This window comes from Miscanthus floridulus, chromosome 4 (assembly GCF_019320115.1).
Source record: "Miscanthus floridulus cultivar M001 chromosome 4, ASM1932011v1, whole genome shotgun sequence".
Taxonomy (NCBI): domain Eukaryota; kingdom Viridiplantae; phylum Streptophyta; class Magnoliopsida; order Poales; family Poaceae; genus Miscanthus; species Miscanthus floridulus.
In genome coordinates, this window is record NC_089583.1 from 51781905 (window position 1) to 51796560 (window position 14656).

At 41.0% G+C, this 14656-nt stretch overlaps 1 pseudogene; it reads left to right on the forward strand.

The window, feature by feature from the left end:
- The first annotated feature begins 8343 nt into the window (after positions 1–8343).
- LOC136551508 (F-box protein At1g47056-like) lies at positions 8344–10154 on the forward strand (annotated as a pseudogene).
- Positions 10155–14656: the final 4502 nt, after the last annotated feature.

Consider the following 14656-nt stretch of genomic DNA (forward strand, 5'->3'; position numbering starts at 1 on the left):
GCCTTTTCTAAAAAGTATGCTTGGGTAATGCTAGATGTACTTGTTTCACATGTCTCACATCAATATCCATCTATATTGATCCATGGAAAAATTTCATGAAGTTTGGAATCAAGAAGTCACATGAAATGACAAGTTATGTCCTTGCTTGAATTGTTTTATAAAGTGAATGGAAATGTAGGTCATCAACCTGAACCTTGCAACCTTGCCCAAATGACTCTAGATGAACTCTACAACAAAAGTCATGAAAGGTTCATGTTGGGCAAATGCTAAGAAAATGCTCCAATGGATCAAAAAGGATAATCTAAGTTTTATCGTGATCCTACTTTGGTCAAAGTAGAACTATAGGTTCTATACAAGTTTTGATGTTGGACCTTAAATAAAAGTTGAGGCTCATGTTATGTAGAAGAAACTTTGTTTTTGGAGTATACCATGGATCGGCTCAGAACCAAGTCTAGCAGTGGCTCAAAGTTGGAACCTGCTGTTGATTTCAGCACTTAGAAATATTCTAAGTCAAGAAATTCATCGACATCGGCATTGGCGTCTCGTGTTCTCCAAATTTCATTAAGCAACTTGACTTGATCCCAAAATAAAAGTTGGACTATATATTTTGAAGAAGAGCATGCAAAAAGATGGCACCAGTCTGACTTTGGTTGGACGATCAATTTTGCGTTTGCCTTAACCGCTGTCAACTGCGTTGATAGTGTCAACTTTGGACTTGATTAACCACTAATCTACAACTCTAATCACTATACACTCTAAATAGAAAATGTAGAGCAGGCCGAGGTGATCAAACTTCATTTTTGGCCCAAGGTTTGATTCGGCCCGAAAGTGGCCCAAATTAGCTCCCCACCTTGTCCACACCGGTGCCCGCCACCTGTTCGACAGCTTGCCGACGTGGTCGCCGTGCATGGACGCCACGTGGCCCCACCATTGCCGCGTGCCCTACCTCCCTGCTGTGCCCCTGCTTGTTCAACTGAGCACCCGAGCTGCCCAGTACTCACTCGCCTCCCCACTCTCCCTCCCTCGCTCTCTGGTGCTGCGCGTGCGCTTCAGGACGTGGCCGCCATGGATGCCGCTGTGAGCTCGAGCTTGGTCGCCATCGTTCTTCCACCTCCAAGCGCCTGGCAGCCCTGCATCCACTGCCATCGACTCCGCCATCCTCTCCTTGGCCGCTCGTGCCCCTCCTCGGCTTTTCTTCGCCGCCGTAGCGCGTGGCCACCAGTGCCGCGGATGCCTGTGCGTGTGGCCAGGCTAAACTAGTCCACCTCTAGCCAAATTGAGCAGCCCCACGAGTGTGCGCAGGCCCCTGGGTGCTCACCACCGCTTTTGGATCTTGCTGGTCAAGTCGGCCAACCCCAGCAGCTGCTGCCGCCGGCGAGGCTGCCGCAGGCCATCGCTGGCTCACGTGGATGGCCCTCCATCAGCAATCTTCATCCAAGTTTGGACGTCCTACGGGTGCTTCTAGGCGCATTGATGCTTCCGAAACCCCTACTTCATCGCTGACGAGCACCAGGGCGGTCAGAACAGCGAGCTCTGGTGAACTGCTCTGTTTCCGGCCAAGTGAAATGGTGGAAGGACCACGCACATGAATGTGACATTCTCTAGGGGGTTAAGTGAAGAATCAGTGACTCTTATGAATAGTGCACTAAAGGATCTGTTTGTTCGGGTTTAATTTCTATAAACTGCAGGGTCCCCGATGCAAGTTTACATTCCTTTTCTTTTGATTTTTATAGATTTGAATGATGAACTTTGAAAATTTGTATTAATTAGTAGAAAAATCCTAAAATAACAAATGTGGACCTTTTGGAATCCTTGTGAAATTCTCCATGCACTAGATCTATAATATGGCATGTTTTAGTTTAAAGTTTTAGCTATAAAAATGGATTTGTGCAGTTAGGGTTTGAATGCTAGTCTTATTTGTCTTTTTTATAACTGCAGTTGTTGTGCTCAAATAATTGTGAACTTTTTGTGGAGTGCTACTAAGGTTATTCTTAATGTCTGGTAAAAATTTCAGGAGTTTAGGTATGATGGTTTAAGAGTTACAAAAATAACAAATGCCATGTGTTGCTTTGCTTCTATTCTGAATAGGTCTACATGTTTGAATTAATTGGATCAGTTAAGTTATGAATCATGACTTGATGACAATACATGAGTTGTAGTAATCTTCATAAGCTTTTCAAAAAGTTAAATATCATGATTTTTGGTTAAGTAGATCTTGAGTTATACTTGCTTAAATCTCTATGGCTGTTTCTGCCCAAACCCAGATAGGGTTTCCTTGTTCTTACTGTGGGGCCATCTTAATAGTAGAATTAGCTTTAGGTGTTTCTAACAAAGTTGTTTATAAATTGTTAAGCTTTCTAAAACGTCTAGAACCACATTTATTGGACATGTATAACTTCAGTTATAGCTGTTTAAAGTGGCATGTTATTTTCTGTCCATGTTTTAGACAGAGATGCATTCATTGGATTAATTGACCTTGTTATATGAAGAATCATCTTAAGATGATAATAAGAAAGTTGTAGATAACTCACCTAACTAGCTTGTGTTAAAGTTTCATGGCATGTGGCCAAATAGTTTGTGAGTTATGACTGTTCTAGGTTGGTCTTCAGAAATTGTAGCTCTCTGGAATTTCTGGACTACATTTGATAAATGTGCCTGTTTGACCTTATTACCTTTGGAATCATGCTGAGAGGTTTAAATATGAATTCTAGACAATTTCATAAGATTTTCAGATTGTCTTGTTGCATGTCTTTTGGATTAGTACAACTCCTGTTATGAGTAAAATTAGCTACTGCTGTTTGCAGCCTTGACTCGGTGATTGCTGTGAATAACTTGTTCGCTTGATATGAGTTGATGTGATGATTTAGATGCTAGGCTAATTAAGATAACTTGTTAGTTGCAGGTGCTAGGCCCTTAATTGAAGATGAGCAATTGTATATTAGGTTGTCTAAACTTGGTAAGTTAAAGTGATTTGGATAGAACTTAAGTAAACTAATATGCCATGCTTGATGTACTTGCTATCTCGATGTTTGGTTTGATGTGAATAGCTTGCTCTCTAATGTACTCATGTCATGTGGTATAGCCTTGTGCTTGTCTTCAATATTTCAGGTGATGCATCTTTTATTACCATTCCCCGCATTCATACACTTGCATCATGCATCTCAATTAGGTACGCTAGATGAACCACGTGCCGGATGGGATGTTGGAGTCGAACCTGAGGAAGGTGCATGGTGAACCTATCCTAAAGATGGAAGGACTTAGCGAGTGTCATCTAACAAACACTGACCTAGTGTTGGATTCCAGGCAAGCCTCGGAGCATTCTAAGCCTCCCATGTTTTTACAAATATCTTGAGTATCTTTTATTATTGATGATGCATTAAGTATAGGAATTGGTTGGAACTAATTGTTGCATTATATCCTTACCTTGTCTAGATAAAATCCTATGAATCTTAAGTAAGTGTAGGATCTAATGATGCTTAGCTATGCTTAGACCGGTAGAAGTCGGGTGATTTCCTGTCACCTGCGAGATGTAGGATGAGCTCTGGTCACGGTTAGCTATAATTGCTATCATGGAAAAGAACCATGTGTTAATAATGAAAAGAGACTAGGCGGGATGACAATAGTGCAGCAACAAGGCATGGAGGTCTTGGGTGTGAATCTATCCCCGTCTGTGTCGGTTAAGGACTAATTCGCTGTACATCCTCATGTCATGTTGAACGCATGCCTATCAATTAGTTGGCCGGATAACTCATTTCGACCATGAAGCTGAGTAGCTCAACTCAGGCCAGAAGACCAAGAAGTGAAAGTGCACACCCTGGCGGTAGTAAGGATGTGCAGAGAGCTATTGGCGTAAGTCCGAGGTGAGATTGACCACCTGGCAGAGTGGACTCCCTGAGGGTGCGGCGCTGCTCGGAGCCACGATTCCTGAGTTGTACCAAAGGTGACCTGAGGAAACCATTGATCTGGTGGATTGGGTGAGTGTTAGGAATACCCCTCCAGCTGGATAAGAATCAATTCGAATCGTCGTCTCTCTCGAATAGTGAGAACTTGACTGAGCAGCGGCAACGTAGATTCACTAAATTTAAAGATATGGTTAAATGATGATGATGATGATAATGATGATGAGCCATGAAATACCTGATATGGTTATTATTGTTTGCAACTTAATCAAGTGATTGATTAGTATAGGTGCTAATATAGATGGTAGGTAATATCTAAAAGTCACTGCTAGTACAGGTAAATAATGTTAATGGTTACTCAAGCTTTTATGCAAAAAGGTTGTCAGCCAGATCTACTAAATTAAGCTATGCATGAGCCTTAGTGTTATTTGTTTTGGTTTCCGACGGGTAAGTCTGGCTGAGTACATTCGAGTACTTAGGGTTTATCTCACCATGTTGCAGGTGAAGTTCTCGGCCTGTTGAAGATGGTGGCTAACCACCGGTGGGCTCGGTGATTCTATATTTAGTTCTCATCTATATGCTTTTGTCTAAGGATGTCACTTATGCTAACAATGTATTTGGAACTTATATTAATGTAATCAATTGAAAGCTATGTTGTTTTCACTAATCAATTTTGAAACCCAAACTTGTACTATTACTTGTGAACTCATTTGTAATATTATTTCCGCTACAACTCTGTATATGTGATGTGTATTTGCTTAATCACGTGATCTTGGTTGTGATGTTTATTTGCTGAGGTCCTTCGTGACACTCGGCGAACTATCGGGTTTATATAAGTGAAAGTATGTGTGTGTCAACGTGTTAGCGGGGACAGCCGTACTTAATCTTGTATAAATTGGGCGGTTCTGTTATAATAAAGGACTCAACAAACTATATAGTCACCATTGTGATCTACCACTGATCCGAAATGTAGGGTGCATCCACAAGTAACCAGAGTCTAAGCACTATGCTTACACTATAATTACTACTTTACTCATTTAGGTAAAGAATAAAGCACCTAGACATGTTATGAACCTGATGAATAATATAAACAAGATGCTTACTTAAATCAGAAGCTGATTACCAAAGAAATCTCAGAGGCAAGCTCAGATAGAACTTGGATCCGCCAAGGTACAAGTTCGTAGAGAGAGAGCATCGACAGGCTGACACCTCCTCCAAACTCTTCCCTCACTCTCTATCTCATTATTTCTATTTATAAGACTAGATCCTATGGAGAACAAATCTTCTCTTGATAGCTGACTCTGATTTTGATGAGGAGGATCTAAATTAAGGTTTTAGGATGGCTCCAAGGAAGAGGGTACATTGCTGTATATATAGGAGGGTAGCGTCAATTCTGGACCCTCAGGATCAAACTGACTTAAAAGGATAGCGTAGATACAATCAAGGAGGCGGTGGGAAATCAACATTCAAAGCGGAGGCTGACTAGTGGGCCCATAGGCTGGCTACCCTATAGGCGGGGCTGGTCGACCTGTCTCAGTGATAGGTGGGCCCCATCTTCGGTGGTTTACCCTCTAGAGTCTTCCCAAGTCAGTTTCGTCGTGGATAAACGTGATTTACCTTGATGAATAGGTCCACCTTGATAGTTTTCTGATTAACCCTGCTATAAACACAGATTCATCAAAACTCATAGAATTTATTAGTTTAAACCCCTAGACCTATGTTTGGTGATGGAATTAAGCATATATGCAGGTTATGTTGATGGTTTATGATTGATATTAATGACCGTCAACATAGACCGAGTGTGGGCGGCTAGTGGCCGAAGCACGTTGACCCTGCAAGCTATTTCATAGCATTTGGGATCAAAGTGACACACCTAAACAAATTAAAGGATCACATAGGGATCCGATAGGATTATTGTGAGGCCCGAACAATGTTTACATATAAGTATTTTGAGAGTTTAGGGACTGAGATGACATATGGACATAAGTTTAAGGACTGGTAGTGGAATTTACTCTAACGTGATGTTCACTCGAACTCATCAGCTTGACTTATCAACCATGGTATAATATTTTTCTCTCACAATAAAACAACCGTAGCCAGCTTATCAGCCGCAAAAACCATCAGCTGAAACAACATTTTCTACAAATGTTGCACGCATTTTCTACAAATACAATCAAACTGACGGTACGAAAACCAAAAGCGACATTTATTTAGGAACAAAGAGAGTACTTTAATATTCTGTAATAATAAGTGGTCTGATTCCCTTTAGTGTTAAGGGACGAAGCCAGATTCAATTTCTTTATAAAAAAAATCCTTCTTATTAGAAGGTCAAACAAAGCTTTCATTGTAGGCAACATTTAGAAAAAAGGATTTGCAGTGGTAATTATTGAATTCGTAGGGAGTAGCAGCGTTAATGGCTAATGTCATTGTTTTACCCAAATCGCACACGACTACGGGGGCGCCTAGACACAGACCCGGGTGGTAGCGAGCACAACGTCGACCACTAAAAATATTTTTTGTCGGCGCACTCTATGTTGAATTGGGCCACGCTTCGCTTCCGGCGGCCCACGAACCCTTCTGCGTTGAGTCTGTGCGCTCTATGTTGTTGGGCCACGCTTCGCTTTCATCTTCTATCAGCCCACAAACTCTCGTACGTCGTCCTTTCTCCGAAAAAAGAAAATAGAAAACACTCATTCACAACGAATAGTGAGAACAAGGAATCGAACACAGGACCTCATCATCATGGTCCAAGAAATCAGTTCCCTACCACCGCACCATACAAAGGGTTTTGTTATAAGTACAGAATATTTCCACTATTGCAAGTAACGTGTGAATACTTAAAGATAGTTGAAAAGTTATATTTCCTAAATGGAATTTCAAAATTAATTTTTGATTGCAGTCACATTGTTTCTTACAATAAAAATCCTTCAAATCAAGATCCCACTTGGGTATATTTTGAAAAAAATATTTACATATATACTACAGAATATCATAAATACATCATAAAACATCACATTTACACTACAAGAACATCATAAAATTTAGCATAGAACATCATATGTATACTACATGAACAACATATATATTATGAAATGTAAAAATAAAAAGAAAATAAAAATAAAATTAGTGAGGTAATTAATTGGATTCAAATAAAAAAAAGAAAAAATGTACTGAACATGGCAAAATATATCCTAGAACATCAATGTATACTACCCAACGTCATAAATATATCATAGAACATCACATTAACACTACACCAACATCACTAAATGAACATCAATGTATACTACCCAACATCATAAATACATTATAGAACATCACATTAACACTACACGAACATCACTAAATAAACATCAATGTATACTACCCAACGTCATAAATACATCATAGAACATCACATTAATACTACACTGAACATCACTAAATATAACATAGAACATCATATGTATACTACGCATTGTTCGCCTAAACGGTCCGTTTAGCCCGTTTAAACACCGTGAACTCGCAAATATCATAGAATGTAAAAAAATTTGTGATGTAATTAATTAGAGTCAAATAAAAAGAAGAAGAAAAAGCTACCGAACATCATAAAAAATATTCTAGAACATCAATGTATGTATACTGAACTTTACAAAATACATCGTAGAACATCACATTTCTACTCACGGACATAAAAAATACATCATATAACATCACATGTATACTACGTGAACATCACATATATTATAAAATATAAAAAATAAAATTAATTAATTAATTAATTAGAATCAAATATGACAGAAGAGAAGATGCAAAATAAAACATAAAACTAGAAAATGAAATAAAAATAATTAATTGAGTAAAAATAAAAATGAATAAAATAAAGATAAAAATAAAAAAGTGAACAGACAAATCAAAGACCACATAATAAAAAAGAAAAAAGAAAAAGAAAAAGAAAAAAGAAATCGAAGAAGGAAAGAAAAAAACGAAAAAATACACAAAGGAAACAAAAGAAAAAAGAAAAAATAAAAAGAAGAATAAAATAGGACATAGAGAAAAGAAAAAGGAAATGGAAAAGAAAAAGATAAAGGAAAATAAAAATGAAATATAAATAGAAAAAAGAAAAGAAAAAAACGTAACAACCGAACCACCGGGAGAAACAGGCACGACTCAGGCGTCCATGCGCGGATAGCGCGCTCCCGCCTGGGAGCTGCTGGGCCGTCGCGCGTTCCCGTGGGCCGCCGTCCAGTCGGGGGGAGGGGGGATCGGCGGGCGGATTCAAACTGGTCGGCAGGGATGCTTTCCGCGCGATTACCCAGGCAAACCACACAAATGCAGTGATTAATAGTAGCAATAATAATACAAAGAAAAAAGAAAAAGAAAATGGCGTGCGCGCAGCCCACGGACAGCAGCACTTAATCGGGTTGAATCCCTTGGTGGCGTCCGCAGCGTCCTGAATCCCTGACCTTCCCCACCCACCCACTCCTCTCCCCGTTCTCCTCCCCTTCCTCGGCAGATCCGCCGCCGCCCCGTGCCCCATGGGCCAGTGCCCCTCCGCCCCGCGCCGCCGCAAGCCCCCGCCCCTGCCTCCGTCCCCCGCGCTCTCCGCACCGCCGCAGGTCCTCTCCTCCATCGCCGAGGCCGCCGGGGAGGACCACACCGCCGACCTCCCCGAGGAGCTCCTCGCCCTCGTCTTCGGTCTCCTGGGCTCCGGCGACCGCAAGCGCTGCTCCCTCGTGTGCCGCCGCTGGCTAGCCGTAGAGGCCGCCTCCCGCCTCCGCCTCGCGCTCGACGCCAGGGCACCGCTGCTCGCCGATTCCGCCCTCCCCCGCCTCCTCGCGCGCTTCCCCGCCGTCTCCAAGCTCGCACTAAAGTGCGACCGCCGCGCTGAGAGCGTGGGCGACCCGGCCCTCGCGCAAGTTGCCGACCGCCTCGGCCCGGGCCTTTGGCGCCTCAAACTCCGCTCCCTGCGCGCGGTCACCGACGATGGGGTAGCCGCGCTCGCCGCCGCGGCCGCTAACCTCCGCAAGCTCTCCGTCGGCTCCTGTGCCTTCGGAGCCAAGGGAATCGAGGCTGTCCTCCGCTCCTGCCTCCACCTCGAGGAGCTGTCCGTCAAGCGTCTCCGTGGCCTCGCTGAGTCAGAGCCCATTTCCGTCTCCGGCCCGCGCCTCCAATCTCTATCGCTCAAGGAGCTCTACAACGGCCAGTGCTTCTCCTATTTGATCATCCAGTCGCCCAACCTCAAAACCCTCAAGATTATCAGATGCTCGGGTGACTGGGACATCGTGCTCCAGGACGTCCCAAGGGATTCCCTCCTAGCTGAGCTCCACCTTGAGAAGCTGCAGGTCAGCGACCGGGGTGTAGCCGCCTTATTTGGGCTCGAGGTACTCTACCTTGCCAAGGCACCTGAGGTCACTGATGTCGGATTAGCCGAGCTTGCCACCAAGTCGCCACGCCTCCGCAAGCTGCATGTTGATGGATGGAAAGCAAACAGGATTGGTGACCGGGGGCTTGCTGCGGTTGCACAGAAATGTGCCAGCTTGCAGGAACTGGTCCTCATTGGTGTGAATTTGACATCATCCAGTCTTGAATTGATTGCTGCCAACTGCCCCACCTTAGAGCGGCTTGCGCTGTGTGGGTCCGACACGTTTGGTGATGCGGAGATCTCATGTGTTGCTGCCAAATGTGCTGCTTTGCGTAAGCTGTGCATCAAGGCATTGTCCGGTGTCTGATGAAGGGATGAATAAGCTTGCTGAAGGCTGCCCACGCCTTGTCAAGGTTAAGGTAAAGAAGTGCCGTCGGGTGACCTCCGAGTGTGCTGAGCGCCTCCGGGCTAGCAGGAATGGAGCTCTCGCTGTGAATTTTGACACTCCTGGTGGAGCTGGTGAGTTGCAGGATGGTCAGAGTGTGGATGAGTGTGGTGTGCTAGACAATGCCGGGAGTGATGTGCTGCCAGAGGATTTGGATGATCGGATAGTACTGGAGCTTTCGAGTGGAAGCAGTGGCAGGCCGTCAAGATGGAAAGCGCGGATGGGTGCTTTGATGTCGAGGAGCTTGTCTGTTTCCATATTCCGAAGGCAACCACATGGAGTCTGCTCTACAAGTCATGAGTCATGAAAATTGGATGCCATGGTTGCTCCTTGAGCCCCTTAAAGTCTTTTATATCTGTATGTTAAATTAATTGGTGCTGTTATTTGTTGTATCGCTGTTTGTCGTTCTGGATGGTACCATGCTGTTTATTCTTATTTCGGTTAAAGAATTTAGTTTATATTGCTAGACTTTTCTGTTGGAGGATACTTATTATTGATTTTCGTCCTAGTAGTAGGGATTCATGCAATTGCATGCTGTAATCTTCTTAGAAACAATTGTTTGGGTTGAAAAATATGATGTGTAAACAAGGCCATCAGATCATCATTTCAAAAGTATGATTTTGTTTGGATATTACTGTCCACTGTTGAAAACCCTTTTGTACTTATGACATAAATGCTACTATGCTTAGGTATCAACTGTTCTACATAGCAAAGAAGCTCCGAATAGTAAATTTGGAAGGTGAAGATGTTTTTGTGCCACTTGTTCTTCATCTGTGTTCAGAAGTTACATTGACATCTACTTTCTTTCCATTCATAAACTATTGATTATGGGAAAAAATGGCATTGGATATGAAGTCAAATTACCTTGTCATTTCATTCTCTGTACATATTGTAGCTTCAGATGGGATGTAATGCATCAACCTTTTTTTCGAGACAGGGTATGATGGGAGTTAATTACTCATCTTCATACACTAAAGAGGTTGTCCTATGTTGATGTGATTGTGATGTCTGATATGGATCCTGATTATAGGATGTGTACTTTTAGCGTAACTAGAACAGGGTCATTAAATCAAATAGTATCACAGTAAGATGCAAACATGGGAAATATGAGTGTAAAAATTTGAGCTGCAGATACTGAAGTGGCCATGCTTGCCTATGCATTTTTACAGATTTGGTTGCATTCTCTTTTGTAGTTAGTAAGACGATCTATGTAAGGAAGCATTCTGACGATATGTGGAATATCAATAATTTTGCCTATGTCTTTCATGTTATTGAAATTTATTAGATGCTGTTCAATTCATAGACTCGGCAGGGGGGTTCAACTGATAGGTTTTATTCTTCTGTTTGTTCTGTTACATGCTAGTTTGTTGGTTGTGAACAACATTCAGCAGATCTTCATTCAACCTGAAATCTTGCTCTGGTGTTGGCTGGGATATGAATATAACATATACGCTAGATGGTCTGAAAAATAATCAAGGTGGTACCACAGTCTGTTTAACATTACCGGCAAGCCTTATCTTTTTCCAATTTGTTTCTGAGGTTTGATTGCTTCTCTTTTCCTACATACCGTGTTCTTGTCACTTGTAAATGTTTCTCTGTCGGACTATTCTGCTCCACTGACTAAGTTGACATGGACCTGAATGGTTTTCTGAACTTTCACCCATTTCATTTGTGCTTCTACTCCTTTTTGTCATGACGTCTTACACACGGTGTTGGAACAAAAGGGTCTTCTCAATCTTGCATGTAGAATGTTCAATGTGGTTGGGCACGGGCACCAGTTGGAATCGTTTTTCCTCTCTGGAAGTTTGGCCATTTCCCAGGCCACTCACCATCGGTTGACTTTGAAGCTGACCAGTAGAAGAGACACCAATTCCCTGCTCCTTCAACTAAGATTCTTCCTTCTGGAAGATGCAACGCTGTTGGTCAAGGAATTTGGTGAGTACCGGTGGTGCTTGATTACTTGCAACTTGTATTTATGGAGGTTTTGAGAATGTGGTTAAGGTTGTTGCTGACAGAAGAGCATCCAAAGTTAATATTTTTGTGCCTGCCACTGCTTCGTGCTTCCAGTTTAGCAGTGTGTCACTATTAGCTTGCAGCACAGCAATTATTTGGACGGCGTTGATCATCTTCTGTTCTATCTTCAAGTCAGATGTGAACTGTTTTTCCAAAATGCATTCTTCATGTTTGGTTTGAATTTTGGCACAGTGGGCCTGTTTGATTTGTAAACATACACGAGCCAAACCAAATTTGGCAATGCCAAATCCAGGCAAGGTTCAACAAGAAAAGGCGATGTTTGGATTGTGGTCAATGCCAAGTCAAGGGTAGTGCCAAAACTAATAAGTGTAAAAATGCATTTGGATTGTATTTGGGGTCCAAATGTCACTAAATTTCTTTTCCATCAAAATATATCCAACATGGATCATAATTTCTTGATAAAATTATGGTGCAGCCTATTTGAAATTTGGATAAACATCTCTGAGCTGAAGAGATATTGTACTTTAAAGTTGGTGAACCAACCAATGCCCTTCTTCCACTTCATTCTTACTAATATGTAATATGCAGGCAACGAAAGTCTTACCGCCAAATTGCTCGGCCGTGTGCTACCGTAGCTTTATTAGAGCGTCTTCGACACTTTTTTAAATTTCATTCTCTAAATCATTATTTGAAAAGTCATTTATATATAAAATTAATTTTCTATATTTTTTCACTTTTTAATAGTTTTTCTATATCTTATGTGTATTCTAGAGAGTTATTCTTGTTTTTTTTATTTTTGGCTAATGAGAAATCTAGAATAGAATATTTGGATAACCTAAAGAAGCTGATGAAGGGTATTTTCTTATCAAAATCTCTATTATTAACAATTAGGAAGGATATAGAGAGTCTCTTAAAGTTGCCATAGGGCAAGCTAATTTATGGCCTCCAATCAAATAGAAGCAGAATTTCCTGGACAGACCAAATTTTGTCTTTGGCCAACAATTGCCACAAACCAAGCAGGCCTTCAAAGGAGATCCCTTTCCATGTTCAAGTTCTGTCATCATATATAAATATATAATATTTTTTATAAGCAATTTAAACATCAATTGACTCTTGTGCAAGTAGACATTTGCGTGAGGTAGTGCCGGCCATGAACGAAATTTGGAAAAATAATTACACATGGCTGCTGAGCGTGGCCAGACACATTGTTGATGAAAGCACGCTCAGACACACATTGTTGATGGAAGCACATGTAGGCAGCCTAGGGGCTGACTACGTAAACCAAAATAATGATTGTCTGACGGCAAGAAGCACATAAATAAAGTTCTTTAAGACGTGGAACATGCAACATCTAGGAATTAGAACATACTTACTGCCTATTTGACAGAGCTCTCAAAATAGCTTTCAAGGCTGAATCCAAGTGAAGCTCCGCCAAACAATTTTTTATTGAGAAACTGATTTTTATTGATTCTATAAAGTGATTCTCTGAAATGAACTAAGATGCTGAGAGCTGAAAGAATAGTTTCTTTTAATTCATTCCTAGACAATCAATTTCAACTAGAGACTCACTTCCCATGAAACATTAGCTTCCACAGAGAATCTGGAAGAGGAGCGGCTCTACCAAACAAGCCTTTAAGCTTGAAGGCAAGTACTTGTTGTTCTCCATAGTTTAACGAACTTGATAGTATTTTCTGTAGCCGTTTGGATATGTACTCTACTAGTTAATTTAGATATCGAACAACTATATATGATTTTAAGCCCTATTTAGATACAAAGTGTTCTTTTAAGTCATGTTAAAAACCTATTGATTTACAAAATACTTTGCTTTAAGAATTCTGTGAGGTGTAGACATGACAAATCTCGTTAACCCTCTCCGTTCCAAAAACTACAATTTGTTTTAGCTTTACATGTCTTAAAAGTCAAACTCCTATAGTTTTGACCATATAAAAATCATAATAAATACGAAATACAAATAAATACATTAAGAATTTTATGGTGGATTTATAAAACCGATTTGATGTTGTAGATCTTGTTGCATTTTCTATAAACTTGATAAAAGTTAGAGAAGTTTGACTTAACATATAACTAAGAGCATCTCCAAGAGTACCCAAAACAATCTATCAATCTAGGAATTTTGGCGCGATTGAAAAAGAAACATCTCCAACAACTCCCAAACCCACATCCCTATCTTTTGGCACTTGAAAAAGCATCCCTAGGCGCGGATATATATGCGCGCGTATCATCCTGCTAATCTGAAGGTGGAAGGACGTATGGAAGAAAAAGAAGTAAGACAAGGTTCCTCATAGTAAATGTACAAGAGAGAAAGAAAGTATAAAAGCGGTTGGTGTGATTTAGAAATAGTTTATGATTTTTTATGTACAATTACATTCTATCTTTTAGGAGTGGGATTTTGAAAACTGTTGGAGGAAGCCAACAAATATGTACCCAATTTTTTGAGTCATTTGGAAAACTTATAAATTTACCAAGTGATTTTTAGAGCTATTGGAGATGCTGTAAGCGACCAACACTTTTGATTGGACAGAGTATCTTGAAAACCATGGTATTTCTAAGTCACACTATATGTTTCTTCATATTCATATTTCAAAAGTCAACCTCTACGATTACACTTCTTCTTTGCCAGGAACTCTGTAATTATTTTTCTTTTCAAATTACACACTATAAACATAGACACTCACAAACACGCCCATATACACACCCTATGAATACACACAAACAAATCCTACCCCTATGAGCTCCTTCGAAAGGCCGAGCCAAAATATCTTGAAGTCGAGAAAGTCATCACAGGCGCCTCTTTTTCAATGGTCACTGAACGAATAATGTCATTAAATCCTAAAAAAATTTAAAGCACTCATGTCAAGCCAAGGACTTAACCAAGGTGGACAGGTTCTACTTAAGGAACATAACCAGCTGAGCTACGCTCAGTTTACAGCTCTGTAATTACTTATATTTACATTTCGCATATACTTTAATATG